Source organism: Lissotriton helveticus, chromosome 4_1 (genome assembly GCF_964261635.1).
Source record: "Lissotriton helveticus chromosome 4_1, aLisHel1.1, whole genome shotgun sequence".
Lineage (NCBI taxonomy): Eukaryota > Metazoa > Chordata > Amphibia > Caudata > Salamandridae > Lissotriton > Lissotriton helveticus.
The window spans coordinates 810,348,664-810,363,214 of NC_136063.1; the positions used below are offsets into that span (position 1 = coordinate 810,348,664).

Sequence of the window (14,551 nt, forward strand, 5' to 3'; positions counted from 1 at the left end):
TTGAGTTACCTGTCGGCAAACTCTAAATCAAGCCTTGTGTTTCATCCCCTCTAAAGCTTTTGGTATTGTTCATCTAAACTTATTGAGGAGAGGTCTCATAAGTGACCTCTCCTGCCACCGCTCTATTAAATGTTCTTATCACCTTTTGGTTGGTAATTTTTATCATAAGGAAATTGGTGGTGTCCCTAGCTGAACAGGAAAGTCTTCTCAAAATGTGGTTCAACCCCAGAATCACAGGATCTTATACACAATTCTTGCATAGCATATTAGAAAAAAACAACTCAAAATCATTGTGGTGTGAGTAAATGTATTGCAGCAAATCAGAACACAAGAACAGAAGAATACTATATGTATTTACCTTAAAGGATAAGCACCACACCAATCCTAAAAAACGTTTTCAACACCATGTCACCGGAGATTTTGAAACAAAAAGTGAATTAACCCAGTGAAGAAAGTGAATGAGAATAGATACTTGTTACAATCTTACGTCTGCACCGTAGCAAGTTCAACACTGCAGTGGAAATAAACAATTATGTCATCAGCCTAATGATGCTTTGCAAAGCCTGAGAACAGAGGATGTGTAAGGAGGAAGCAGCAGTGAGTAACAGGGATGTTATCCATCTTGTTCGAAGCGGAAATTAATACAGACAAGTTGACTAACTGAAACACACTAATGAGTTCACTGTTATACATTATACGAAATTCGTTTCAATTGCAATTATATTAAATCAGTATATATATGTAGGATCAAGTGTAAAATCACATTTTGCACGTTATTATTAGTGCACAAAAATATAAACTTAAAAACATTTCTACATAAGCACCACATTCCAAATGTGGGGGGGGGGCATATTATCAAGAACCGGTGTTAAAATTATCGCCGTTTTATCAGCAGAAAACTGCCGATAAAACGGTGATAATGGGCTTGATAATACGACCTTGTTAATTCCCATAGAAGCCCATGTTCTGGTGTTAACAAGGGCTTCTAGGGAATTAACAAGGGTGTATTATCAAGCCCATTATCGCCGTTTTATCGGCTGTTTCCTGCCGATAAAACGGCGATAATTTTAACAAAGGTCCTTGATAATATGCCCCGTAATTCCACATTTTCTGAGTAAAAGCATGGAGCAAGAGTTATTGACCTCATCTGGTCCCAGCATGCGGTGTCGGTATTTCCCGGTTCAATAATACCTATCCATCCAACTAAAAATAAGGCTGAAAAAAATAACAGATGAACACCACATATATGGGGAATATGTTTGAGTGGGAAGTAGGGGGGTTGGGAGAGTAATGACATATGTTAAGGCAGTTCTGATCAATAGAGTACAGAGTACTGCTTTTGCCTTTGCTTTAAAAAAGTTGTGCATGTTTCACCGTAAAATGATAGCAGGCTAATTACCAGTGAACATATGCCTTCACGTTTGACCCAAGTCATGCATTTCAACAAATAATACTGTTCAGTACCCCGCGTACACTTGAAAGATTAGGCGCGGAGTTATTTTCGCGAGCCACATTTATTGTTTATTTTTTTTCCCAGTTCACGCTTTGGTATTTAGATATTGCTCCTTGTCAGTTTTGAAGGTAGGCAAGGACATAACATGGCCAAATGACCACAGTGCGACCGTAACGCTAATAAGAAAAACGATTGCAGTGAAATAATGTGCTCTCAGACAGCAAAGAAGGTGTACCCGGCACGTAACTCATGGCCACTCCACGGCACTGGTCAGCAGTCCGCGTGCGTCTCCATGGCAACAGTTATTGAAGATTTACTGCATTGTTATCCGCCACGTCCCTGTGGACTAGCGCTGAAGGCTAGCACACAGCTTTCTTCCGTTCTTGTGATATTTTCTTCTTTTATTACCGTGCCCCACAGGTAGGTAGGTGTGCGACTACAAGGTTAGCTTCCCCACGTTTATGTCTTCCGAAAGAAAATCGACGGCCGCTGCTGGCATGCAGTGAGGCATTTGCTTTCCCCAAACAGCTTGTCGTTTGTCATAAATACCCTCCTTTGCTAGACTACTTGACGTTACTCTGTATTTGTCTCACATTCCTTAAATGTTTATGTAAATGTGCTACAGAATGTCGCACTCGAGCATAATGTTCTGAAAACTAGGATAACAGTATGTGCAGGAAGACATAAACCGTCTCACAGGAATGCAAGGAATTATGGCAAGCAATGAGACGTTGTAATAAAAACTTTTTTTCTCACATATTTTATAATGGTTTATTCCAGTTTAAGGAGCTCTCCTTAACATGATGGGGAGTGTTGAATACTTTCTGAAGGAGGAGCGAGCGCCAAACCCGTTAAAAGACCTCATTGGAACAATTCTTTTCTGTCACTTCAGGGCTGAACCCCAGAGTCATCACATTGTTCTGAAATGTCCTCTGCCAGAGCATATGCATTGTGCCTTGTTCACACTGCTTTTTATTCGTCGACAGGTGCCCCCCGCTCCACCCCCACCCGCCCTTACTCCATAAAAAGTCAGGTGTGAGCCATTATCAAGCCTGCAGGACACAACATTTATTAATAGAGCATACATTGTGATTAAGGACTCATATGCAGCAGCCGTGCTTACCAATATCTTTAGCACAATCGTGAGAACTGCACCGGTTGCCTTCTTTTTGTCCTGGTGGTTGTAAGTGCTTCTCTGCAGGGCAGGCGAACCTGACCTTCACCACTGTATCTAAGTGCACCAACGAGGCATAACACTGGTCAGTATGGATGTATTTTGGCTAACATGATATTAACTTTTATATTTTGTGAATACAAAGTATGTTTTTGTTTCCTTTGGAGCATATGCATTTTATCTTTGCTCTTCCTGTTTTTCTTGGTGTGGGCTTTCAAGAAGAAGGTGACTATCAGTCTTTTTTTTTTGTGCAGTAGGCTATGTATTGATTGTAATTATAGTCATCATACATACATCAAGCAGTCTTAAAATATATCACAATTGCACAGAAAAGCTACTACAAGGACAGTATAAAAACAATATATATTGACAATGGCTCACCATTTTAAGATGTTGCAGGGTCGCAGTAGCAAGAGGAGTAAGAATTCACTGTGAGTGGGTACTTTTTAGGGGAAGCCAGTAAATATTAGGATGACAAATGCAGAGGGGAGTAGTTAATACATTTGGCATGGAGGTTTCTTGGTAGCGAAGAAGGCGCCGAGTTTCCCCCATAAGGCTCTATATTGCGACTTCCTGGGAGAGTGTGGTAAAGCAATATTGTCTGCACATCTAATAAGTGCAACCCAGTGCAGACAGGATTCGTTCAAATCTCTGAAAATATTTAATCAAAACTAGGGCAGCAGCAACTGATTGATGGTTCTAATGGACCATTGTAATTCTTTTATAACGAGATTTTGTGGCAGCAGAGAAACATTACTACATATTATACACTAAGAACTGCATACACTTTGAATCTTCACCATACAAATTATACACGCCTTCCCTAAACAGTTATGAGAAAAAAAGTAGAACAGTTAACATAAGTCACATCTATTAGTTCAATTTTTGAGTCTGTTGCTGATTCTTCCAGTTTTTAAGTTTCTGTAAATGGCTTCATAGTGCTAAAACAACACATGAATTAAAAATTATCTTGCAAGTTCATTGCCAAAATTTTCCATCTTGCATTTAACACATTTCAGTATACATGATTTACTACTGTTTTAAGCTTGGTTCTTCACATTGCCATTTTGGTATCCAATGCTTGTTATATGGACAAGATCTTGCTGACGGTCCTTCTGTTTTGAGCAGCGGTTCCTAATAAATTTGTACAGAGCATATCCGGGGATTACAGCGCTTGGTACCCCAGCCAGAATTACAATTATCGCATATACCCAATTTGGGTAACTGACGCTTTTGGCTTTAGGAAAGAGATCGTAATCAGGATCCCAAATTATGTAGAGCAGTTCTTCTTTCACTTTCACCACAAAATAAAATAGAAATATGACTAACATAACGAGGGGACTGATGATCCTCCAAGTGGCCTGCCAGAATATATTAGGTTTGTGACCAATCATGAATTTGATGTCATCATTAAACCTGTCTATTCCATAAATGTAGACAACTCCGACCATTTCACAAAAAGCAATAATAAGTAAGGGGATGGATCCAGCAAAATTGTCAAACAAGGCCAGCCAATAATTTCCCGAATTTAGCACAAAAATCAATGCTATCAAGAATGATACTGCACAGATTGTTCCTGTAATAACTTCCTTAGGCCATTTTTTAGGAATAACTTGTAAATCCATGAGTGGCACCAGAACACCTTCCATGTTGCCAAACATGGATGATAGACCCAAACAAAAAAGCATGATGAAGAAAAGGATGGACCACAGTGGTGCTATTGGCATTTTTGTGATGGCTTCTGTGAAGACAATGAAAGCCAAGCCAGTTCCCTCAACACCATCATTTAAGAGAGTTTCCAGGTTGCAGGTCTGGAGGTTTAGTGACTGTGTTGCATTTGCATTTGTAGCATTGAGATAGGTCAGCATCATATCATAATTCTCTTGGGTTATATTTCCCTCTGGCAAGTCAAAGGCATTTGTCAAAGTTAGTATATTTTTGTCAAAGCAGTCATCATACCTGGCAGTCGCACGAAACCCAATGATGGCATAGATAACAGTCGCAGCATAAATAGATGTGCAGCCATTGATAACAGAGATGATAACGGCATCTTGCTCGCAGTTGTTGTGAACAGAATTGTAACTAGAGAAGGAGATGAGTCCTCCGAAGGCGAGGGAGAAAGAATAAAAAACCTGGGCACCCGCATCTAACCAAGTAACGGGGTTAGCCAGTTCTGCAAGATCTGGAGTGAAGAGGAACACAATTCCACTAACTGATCCTTTCAAAGTTAAGGCACGGATCAGGAAAATTGTAAGCACCAGATATGGAAGCGTGGATGTTACATACACTGCCTTGCCAGTCGTTTCAATGCCTCTGATTGTACACACGTACAGAACAGCCCAGGCACATGCTAGGCACAGTACAAGCCACCATTGAAGAGTGCCAGAATCATCAATCGATCTGGAAATATTTAACGTTTCTCTGTACCAAAAGTAATCAACTGGACTACTATCAGCACATTCTGCCACAACAGCGGTTTTGTTCAAAAACAGGGGACAATCACTCCACGGAAGTGGTTCTTGGAAGGAGTTGAAGAAATACCACATCACCCATGCAATTATCGTATTGTAGTACAAACCCACGAGGAATGATACCAACATGGAGGCGATACCAACTCCCTTTAGGTACGGGTGGATAGTGCTCCAGACACCGACACTTCCCTTCCTGAGCCGTTGTCCAATGGCGAATTCAAGGTGAAGCAATGGGATACCCTCAACCACCAGCAAGATAAGGAAAGGGATCATAAACGCGCCTCCTCCGTGACTCTGGCATAGATAGGGGAATCGCCACACGTTTCCCAGTCCGACACAGAAGCCCACGCACGTCAGCATGTACTGTGCTTTGTTGTCCCATTTCGGTCTCTCGCTTGCCTCGTCCTTCTCAATCCTCTCGAGCTCTTGGTGGGAAGTTATCCTGCTTTCCAAGCCGGGATTGGGTAGCTGTATTTTTACCATTTTGTATCTCTTCTTGCGAGGGCGCCGTGTGAGGTGGTATCAAGCATGTGTTCAGTCTAATTGAGAGCTTCTGCCTTCAACTACTTATAGTGAACCTTTGGTACTGAGTCCGCCGTATGAAGAAACGTCAGCACAACCCTTGGAATCAACTTGTACAATTATTAATGCCTTATCGGTTAACGCTGGCCGTAACAAGGCATTTTGCAAGTATCAAACTCCAGTTGCAGATGTGAGTGCAATCCACAAACCCAATTACTTTAACTTTAATGATTATGACATGCTCTTGCCCCTCCTCTTCTGCGAACTGGGTTGTAAAACAAACCGTGCTTGAACCATTAGAAACGAGTTTTAAATTGCCTCCTGCAGTATGATTACACACACTTATGTTGTTGACTGATACTTTGAGATGAGTCGCAAGGTTAAAGATTATTTTCAACCTCCAACCCGTGATATAATTACATGTTCCTGTTCATGCTCCAGTAGAGCAGGAAGCAGGAAGTGTTTTTGCGAGAAAAATCCACTAGGAGCAAAATAAAGTTAAACATGAACTACCACAGTACACTTTGTTCAAAATGAAAGATCCCCAGGGCCTTGCAAGATGTTACTGTTAGGCTGCTTAGCAGGTGCTGGGTCACAGAGAATGTAAGATCGATGTATGCGGGGAATTTCATCAATATGTTGGGTGGGCTCGTTATTTTTTAAGTTAAATAAAAAAGAATTTTATTAGTCAAGAAAAAAAAACAGGATATCAATACATAGTACATAAATAATTCAAGGGTAACTTAAGGAAAGGGAAAAAGAAGGCAAAAACAATCAAGAAATACATTGCAGTAAAATCAATGACATAAACTAACCATGGGCATTAAAATTAAACATAGGAAATACAGTGGTTGCAAGACATGCTCAGGTTAGAGTATATACATAACAGGTAATACTGAAGAAAAGAAGGAAATGTGAAGGGTATTCAAGGGGGTTTAGGAACCTCCTGTTAGGCAGGCTGTAGATGGAATGAACTATTGGCACATTTATTCAGATACAATCAATCAATCAATCAATCAAAGCATTTGTATAGCGCACTACTCACCCGGAGGGTCTCAAGGCGCTAGGGGAGGGGGGGTCCGCTACTGCTCGAACAGCCAGGTCTTGAGCTGCTTCCTGAAGGCGAGGTGGTCCTGGGTCAGGCGGAGGTGGGTCGGGAGGGAGTTCCAAGTCTTGGCGGCGAGGTAGGAGAAGGACCTTCCCCCTGTGGTGGCTCTTCGGATGCGGGGGACGGCGGCGAGGGCGTGGCCGGTCGATCGAAGCTGGCGTTTGGGAGCGTAGAAGTTGAGGCGGATGTTGAGGTATCCTGGGCCTTGGTTGTGCAGGGCTTTGTGTGCGTGGGTGAGGAGACGGAAGGTGATTCTCTTGTTGACCGGGAGCCAGTGCAGGTCTCTCAGGTGTCCGGAGATGTGGTTGCGACGGGGGATGTCCAGGATGAGTCGTGCTGAGGCGTTCTGGATCCGCTGGAGTCTCTTCTGGGGTTTGGCGGTGGTTCCGGTGTAGAGGGCGTTGCCGTAGTCCAGTCGGCTGGTGACGAGGGCCTGGGTGACCGTCTTCCTGGTCTCGGTGGGGATCCACCGGAAGATCTTGCGTAGCATGCGTAGGATGTTGAAGCACGACGAGGAGACGGCGTTGACTTGTCTGGTCATGGAGAGGGAGGAGTCCAGGATGAAGCCCAGGTTGCGTGCGTGGTCTGTTGGTTTGGGTGCGCTGCCTAGGGCTGGGGGCCACCAGGAGTCGTCCCAGGCGGAGGGTGAGGATCCCAGGATGAGGACTTCCGTCTTGTCCGAGTTCAGTTTCAGGCGGCTGTTCTTAATTCATTTGGCTACCTCTTTCATCCCTTCGTGTAGGTTGGCTCTGGCGGTGGCGGGGTCATTGGTGAGGGAGAGGATCAGCTGGGTGTCGTCGGCATTGGAGATGATGTTGAGGTTGTGCTGGCGTGCGATGGCTGCGAGGGGACTCATGTAGACGTTGAAGAGGGTTGGGCTGAGCGAGGAGCCTTGAGGAACGCCGCAGATGACTTCGGTGGCTTCTGATCTGAACGGGGGGAGGCGGACTCTCTGTGTCCTTCCGGCGAGGAAGGAGGTGATCTACTCCAGTGCCTTCTCCTGGATTCCGACGTTGCTGAGGCGCTGTACTAGGGTACGGTGGCAGACAGTGTCGAAGGCCGCGGAGAGGTCTAGGAGGATGAGGGCCGCTGTTTCTCCGTTGTCGAGCAGGGCTCGGATGTCATCGGTTGCTGCGATCAGGGCGGTCTCGTGCTGTGGTTGGCCCGGAAGCCGGACTGCGAGAGGTCGAGGGATCCGTTCGTCTCGAGGAAGGCGGCCAGCTGCTTGTTGACGGTCTTCTCGATGACTTTTGCGGGAAACGGGAGCAGTGAGATGGGTCGGTAGTTCTTGAGGTCGGTGGGGTCGGCTGATGGCTTCTTTAGTAGAGCGCTGAGTTCGGCGTGCTTCCAGCTCTCCGGGAAGGTAGCGGTGTTGAAGGAGGTGTTGATGATGTCCCGCAGGTGGGGTGCGATGACAGCGTCCGCCTTGTTGAAGACGTGGTGAGGGCAAGGGTCGGTCGGAGACCCGGAGTGGATGGAGTTCATCGTGCGGATGGTGTCTTCGGTGCTGATCGGGGTCCAGGCGCGGTGGATGGTGGTGGGGGGCGGTGGTTCGGTCGTGGCGTGCGTCGGTTGAGTGCTGAAGCTGTTGTGTATGTCCGCGATCTTGTTGTGGAAGTAGGAGGCGAGGGAGTTGCAGAGGTCTTGCGAAGGGGTGATGTAGTTGTTTCCGGCGTTGGGGTTGGAGAGCTCTTTAACGATGTTGAAGAGTTCCTTGCTGTTGTGTGCGTTGTTGTCCAGTCGTTCCTTGAATGCAGTTTTCTTGGTGGTGTGGATCAGTTGGTGGTGTTTTCGGGTGGCGAGCTTGAGGGCAGTCATGTTGTCCGGTGTTGGGTCTCTGCGCCAGGCTTTATCAAGGGCTCTGCAGTCCTTCTTGGAGCTCTTGAGTTCGTCGGTGAACCATGGGGCTTTCTTGCTGCCGGGTCTGCTAGGCGGGGTCCTCAGAGGGGCGAGGTCGTCTGCGCAGTCGCTGATCCACTTCGTGAGGTTGGTGGCCGCTTGGCTGGGGTTCGTTGCGCTGGTGGGTGGGTTCTTGCTCAGGGAAGTCGCGAGCTGGTCGGCTGTGATCTTGTTCCAGCTTCTGCGTGCAACCTGTTGCTGTTGGTGGTGGATCGTGGTCCTTTTGAAGCTGAAGTGAACGCAGCTGTGGTCCGTCCAGTGGAGTCCGGTGGCGTGGCTGAAGGCGATGTCCTTGCTGGATGAGAAGACGGGGTCGAGTGTGTGTCCGGCGTAGTGGCTGGGGGTGGTCACCAGTTGCTTGAGTCCGAGGTTAGTGAGGTTTTCCAGCAGGGTGGTGGTGTTGCGGTCGTTGTTGTTCTCCAGGTGGAAGTTGAGGTCCCCGAGGAGGATGTAGTCAGCGGAGGGGAGGGCATGCGGGCTGACGAAGTCGGCGATGTCCTTGCTGAATTGTGTGCGTGGTCCCGGGGGTCTGTAGACGAGGGTGCCTCTGAGGGTGGTCTTGGGGTTGATGTGGATCTGGAAGTGCAGGTGCTTGGCGGGTGCGAGGGTGTCGTCGGTGTTGGTTGTGATGCGGATGGAGTTCCTGTGGATGATGGCGATGCCTCCTCCTGTCTGGTTGACGCGGTCCCTCCGGATGATCTTGAAGCCGTCCGGGATGGTGATGTCGGGCGCTGAGGAGGCATTCATCCAGGTTTCCGCGAGGAAGGCGATGTCTGGGGCTGTGGTGTCGAAGAGGTTCCAGAGCTCGACGGCGTGTCTGTGGACGGAGCGGGTGTTGAGCAGGATGCACTTCAGGTGGCTGCTGCTGTTGCTCGTCGAGCTCTTGGGCACTGCTGGAGTGGTGCAGGTCCGGATGCAGGTGAACTTGCAGGAGTTGCAGCAGAAGGGTCCGTGGGTGCGTCTCGGGGTGGCTCGGTAGCATCCCGGGAGTCGGCCGGCGTTGATTGCGTTGAGTTCGGTGGCGGCGTAGGTCCGGCGGGAGGGCTGGTGACTGCGGGAGACAGGGGTCCTGGCACTGGGCGCGGTCCAGGCGTGGACGGGCGCAGACGGGCTTACCTTTGGCGCGCCTTCGGCGCACAATCGGCGCGCCCGCTGTGCGTCAACGCTGCGCGTGCGCACGGTCGCCATTTATGGCGAAGTGCAGGGAGGGAGGAGGCGGGAGCGGTGAGGAAGGGGGCGTGTCCACACTACCGGCGGCGGGAAGCGGGAAGCGGGGAGCAGGGCGGGTGGGCGCAGGGGACAACAGCACAGGGGGGGGACAACAATACTAGCACAGGAAAACAAAGTATTTAAACAAAAATACAGTACAATATCAGAACGAAGCAACAGAATGGCAGGGATGCGGGAAACTACGAGAGGCGGCGGGGGGGCGTGGCCCGAAGGCGGGAAGGCTCAGAACGGCTCAGAGCAGCGGCAGGCAGGCGGAGGGCACACGCGACAGCTGGTGGCCGTGCGGCACGGGGGTGTCCCCTAATAGGAAGCCATAATTCTGCACGTTTCGCAGCCATATTATTATTATTATTAGCGGGTTTGTAAAGCGCTTGAATCAACTCCCGGAGGAGTATCTCCGCGCTGCAGAAGCACCAATGGTAGAAAAAAAGAAAGAAGAGCAGAAAGATCAAAGAAAGGGCAAGATCACATCATTCCTAATAAAACACAAAATCAGAATAGAGAGATTAAATAAATCCAATTATGATTGAAACAGGAAAGTTTTCAATTTATTTCTAAAACTAGAGTGGCCCACACATTGTCTAAGCAGAAGTGGAAGTCCGTTCCAGAGTGTGGGACCAACCACGGACAGAGCTTTACCTCCCTGTCTAGCCTTTTTAATCCTGGGCACCTTCAAAAGCAACTGGTTGCTAGATCTTAGGGAGCGTGTGGGGACATACGGGACACATTTATCTGCTAATAGGAAGGTCCTAGGCCATGTAGTCCCTTATGGACTATGCAGCACACCTTAAACTTGATTCTTTGGCGAACAGACAACCAGTGAAGTTTTACCAGCAGTGGCTTGGAAGGGGTCCTGGGCGGAAAGTTCAGGACCAATCTGGCAGCGGTGTTCTGCAATACTTGAAATCTGTCTAGTACTTCTTCATTGGCAGATGCTAGTAGACCATTACAATAGTCGATCCGACTCAATACTAGCGCCTGTACCAAAGTCTTTCTCGTAGAATCAGGGAGAAGCAGAAATACCATACGGAGAAGGCCTATCATGTGGAAGCAGGACCCCACAATATTATTTCCCTGTTGTTTTAACGATAGCTCCTGCTCCAAACGAACTCCAAGGTTCTTGATTACTAGTTTTGGTTCAGGTACTGGGCCCAGGTCTATGGGCCACCAGTCCGGGGCCCATAAAATCTTAGCCTCACCGAAAGCATGACTTCAGTTTTGTTGACATCACACTGGAGAAAATTTGAGGACATCCATTTAGAAACTGCTTTCATCCCTTCAGAGAAGGAATGTTTGACCTCCGCGGTCATAGATGTATATGGAAAAAGCAGCTGGGTGTCGTCAGCGTATGATACTGGGCTGAAACCGAAGGCTCTCATGCTCTTTGCTAGGGGGGCCACGTAGATGTTAAAAAGAGTGGGGCTCAAACAGGAGCTCTGTAGCACCCCCTTGGAGATCATAACCTCAGATGACTGGAACCCACCCATGCTAACGCACTGGGAGCGTTCAGAGAGAAAGCTCTTCAGCCATTCCAGTGCCACGTCCTCCAGTCCACTCTCAGCTAGTCGTTTGATCAAGATGGTATGAGATATAGTGTCAAACGCTGCCGATAAATCCAGCAGCACCAGGACAGCTGAGACTCCCCTGTCCTGGTACATGCGGAGATCGTCTGTTATCGACAGCAGGGCCGATTCAGTGCTATAATTCGACCTAAAACCAGACTGAGAGGGATCCAAACTTCCAGATTGTTCCAGGAAGTTGGAGAGATGTTTATTTACGTGCTTTTCGATGAGCTTACCCAAAAAAGGGAGCAGGGAGATGGGTCTAAGGTTGGACAGATTAGTCCATGGGACAGAGGTGTTCTTCCTAATGGGTCTAACCAAGGCCTTTTTCCACTCCCGAGGAACACAGCCGTGTCAAGTGAGAGATTGACAAGGCTCTGGATTTCAGGACCTAGCACTCTGCCTACTACACCCATGATTCGAGCAGGGATCTGATCGGACGGATTTCCGCTTTTTATGTGGTCAATCAACCACTCCACTTCCATCAAAGTTATCTTGGGGAATGTGGGGAGAGTGAGCTGATCAGCACCTCCTTTTACCCGTGGAGAGACTGTACATGGGTCTATTGATAGATTGGACGCCAAGATTTTCCCATAAATATTGTCAATCTTCTCAGTAAAAAAGCCTGAGATGTCGTCACACAATTGTTGTGACGATACATCTATGCTTTCACATGCCACAGGTTTCAAAAAGGTGTTTAAAATCTGATATAGTGCTTTAGGAGCATTACCTGCCTCTTTAAGTTGCGAAGTAATGTAATTCTTACGAGCAACTTTGATGGCTTTATGGTAACTGCTCAGTGCTATCTGATATCTAGATTTATCCGCTTCTAGATGTGACATTCTCCAGGCTTTCTCAAGTTTTCTGGCGGTTTGTTTAAGAACCCGTAGATCTTCAGAAAACCAGGCTTCCTGTTTTTGAGCAGGCCGTTTTTTAAACAGTTTAAGCGGAGCAATCGACTCTACAGCTGTATGGATGGCCTGTTCATATTTACATAGGGCCGAGTCAATGTCATCCGTGAACTCAAATTTAGGGGCAACATATTTCTCCTTAAAAACTTCCTGCGATACCTTGTGCCATTGTCTCCGCTGCAGCGGAATCTGCAGAGAACGGTTAAAAAAGGCATCTTGTATAGGTGTAGAAAATTCAAGAATAAAATGGTCTGTCCAACTGAACTGTTTTGGCTGGAAACATTTGATCAGGGTGGAATTAGAAAGAATAAGGTCTAAAGTGTGCCCTGCCTGATGGGTGGGTCCGATATTACACTGTTTCAGACCAAGTAGAGAAAGATCATTTAAAAGGGATTGTGCTTCCACATTATCTTTTATCTCGCTATGAATATTAAAATCTCCAAGCAGTCGGAAGTCTTCATCCAAGTTAACATAGGGGTTAGTACTTCCACTAAGGCATTGTTAACTCTTAGGGTGGGGCCCGGGGCGGTAGACTGACGCCCCTCTTCTAGAGGTCTTGGTAGAGGTGCCCATTTTAAAAATCATCATTTCTAGATCTGGGTTACTATATTGATCCAAAATAGAAATGGCAATACTGCATTTATGAACAATGGCTATGCCCCCTCCTCCTTTGGTGGGCCAATCCATTCTAACTATCTTATACCCTTTCGGAATCCCCAGGGTAATGACCGGGATAGAGTGGGGTTTAAGCCAGGTCTCAGTAAGAAAACAGAGATCAGGTTGGTAGGTGGAAATAACATCCCAGACCTCCGTATAGTGTTTAGGTAGAGATCTGACATTGCACAGCAAATTTCTCCAAACCGGCCCAGTATCTACAATGGCTTCTGGAATAATGTAGGGGGGTACTTTAGTGCTGGAAGGACAGTCTATTAGAGCTTGAAAATAACAGCGTCTGCATGAAAAAGGCCCCTCTGGGGGTATATGCTCCTTAGTCCTACATGTATTCTTTATGTTGACCCCTATGTCATGCAGCTCTTGGGAGGTATAACTCACCCAGTTTCTGAGTGTGTGGTTTCCTTTCCTTATATTTAGAGCCCCTGGCCCCGTCCTGTCGCGGACGGGCTTCTCTTAGGCTTGTCTTTGGCGCACTCTTTGGCGCTCCCCTGTGCGCGATCGCTGCACGCTCACTCTGATAGGAAGGCTAAATAGCCCTGACAGTCAGAAGGCTAGAGCGCTAACCGCTCGTGTAGGGGGAGGTCCCTGGCTCTGCCTGTCCCGCCCTCCGCTCTACGGTACTGGTTACCGAGTCGGACCGGGGCGGGCAGGCTGCAAAGACGAGCACAGGCTTCCTTAAGTAAGTGAGAACCTCGAAACACCTTCAGCAAGCAAAGTCTAATAATCGGTATTTTAGCTAGCAGTACTAGGTTGCACACAGTTAAAAATGCGGCGAAAATAATAATAAAGGCACTTCAAAATTTTAAAAGGGTTTTAAAATTTCATGCAGAACATAGGAATGCTAACAGTGTCAATAGTTAGAAGGGAAAACCAACAATTCTACCACTGAGCTCCAAGCGGATTAGGAAGACACTGCCACCGTCCTCCCTACTGCGCTGGGCCCGCAGTTCCTTTCCAGTCTAAATAGCCCTGACAGTCAGAAGGCTAGAGCGCTACCCGCTCGTGTAGAGGGAGGTCCCTGGCTCTGCCTGTCCCGCCCTCCGCTCTACGGTACTGGTTACCGAGTCGGACCGGGGCGGGCAGGCTGCAAAGACGAGCACAGGCTTCCTTAAGTAAGTGAGAACCTCGAAACACCTTCAGCAAGCGAAGTCTAATAATCTGTATTTTAGCTAGCAATACTAGGTTGCACACAGTTAAAAATGTGGCCAAAATAATAATAAAGGCACTTCAAAATTTTAAAAGGGTTTTAAAATTTCATGCAGAACATAGGTATGCTAACAGTGTCAATAGTTAGAAGGGAAAACCAACAATTCTACCACTGAGCTCCAAGCGGGTTAGGAAGACACTGCCACCGTCCTCCCTACCTATATGAATAGGGAAGACAAAAGCAGTAGCCAGCCTATGATTGTGACAAACATTGTACCACCATGCTTTGAGGGAGATGTTAGATGAGGTCTTCCAATGGACCGTAATCTGTTGAAACGCAAATGCAAACATCAAATTCAGTATCCTCCCAACACGACGAGAGGCTTCCCAGGAAGATGTG

At 47.2% G+C, this 14,551-nt stretch overlaps 1 pseudogene across 1 annotated transcript; it reads right to left on the minus strand.

Moving 5' to 3' along the window:
• Window positions 1-290: 290 nt before the first annotated feature.
• LOC144828880 (sodium-dependent neutral amino acid transporter B(0)AT1 pseudogene) lies at window positions 291-5,723 on the minus strand (annotated as a pseudogene). Its single transcript, XR_013610550.1, has one exon. The product of XR_013610550.1 is annotated as a sodium-dependent neutral amino acid transporter B(0)AT1 pseudogene (transcript).
• Between the last annotated feature and the right edge of the window lie 8,828 nt (window positions 5,724-14,551).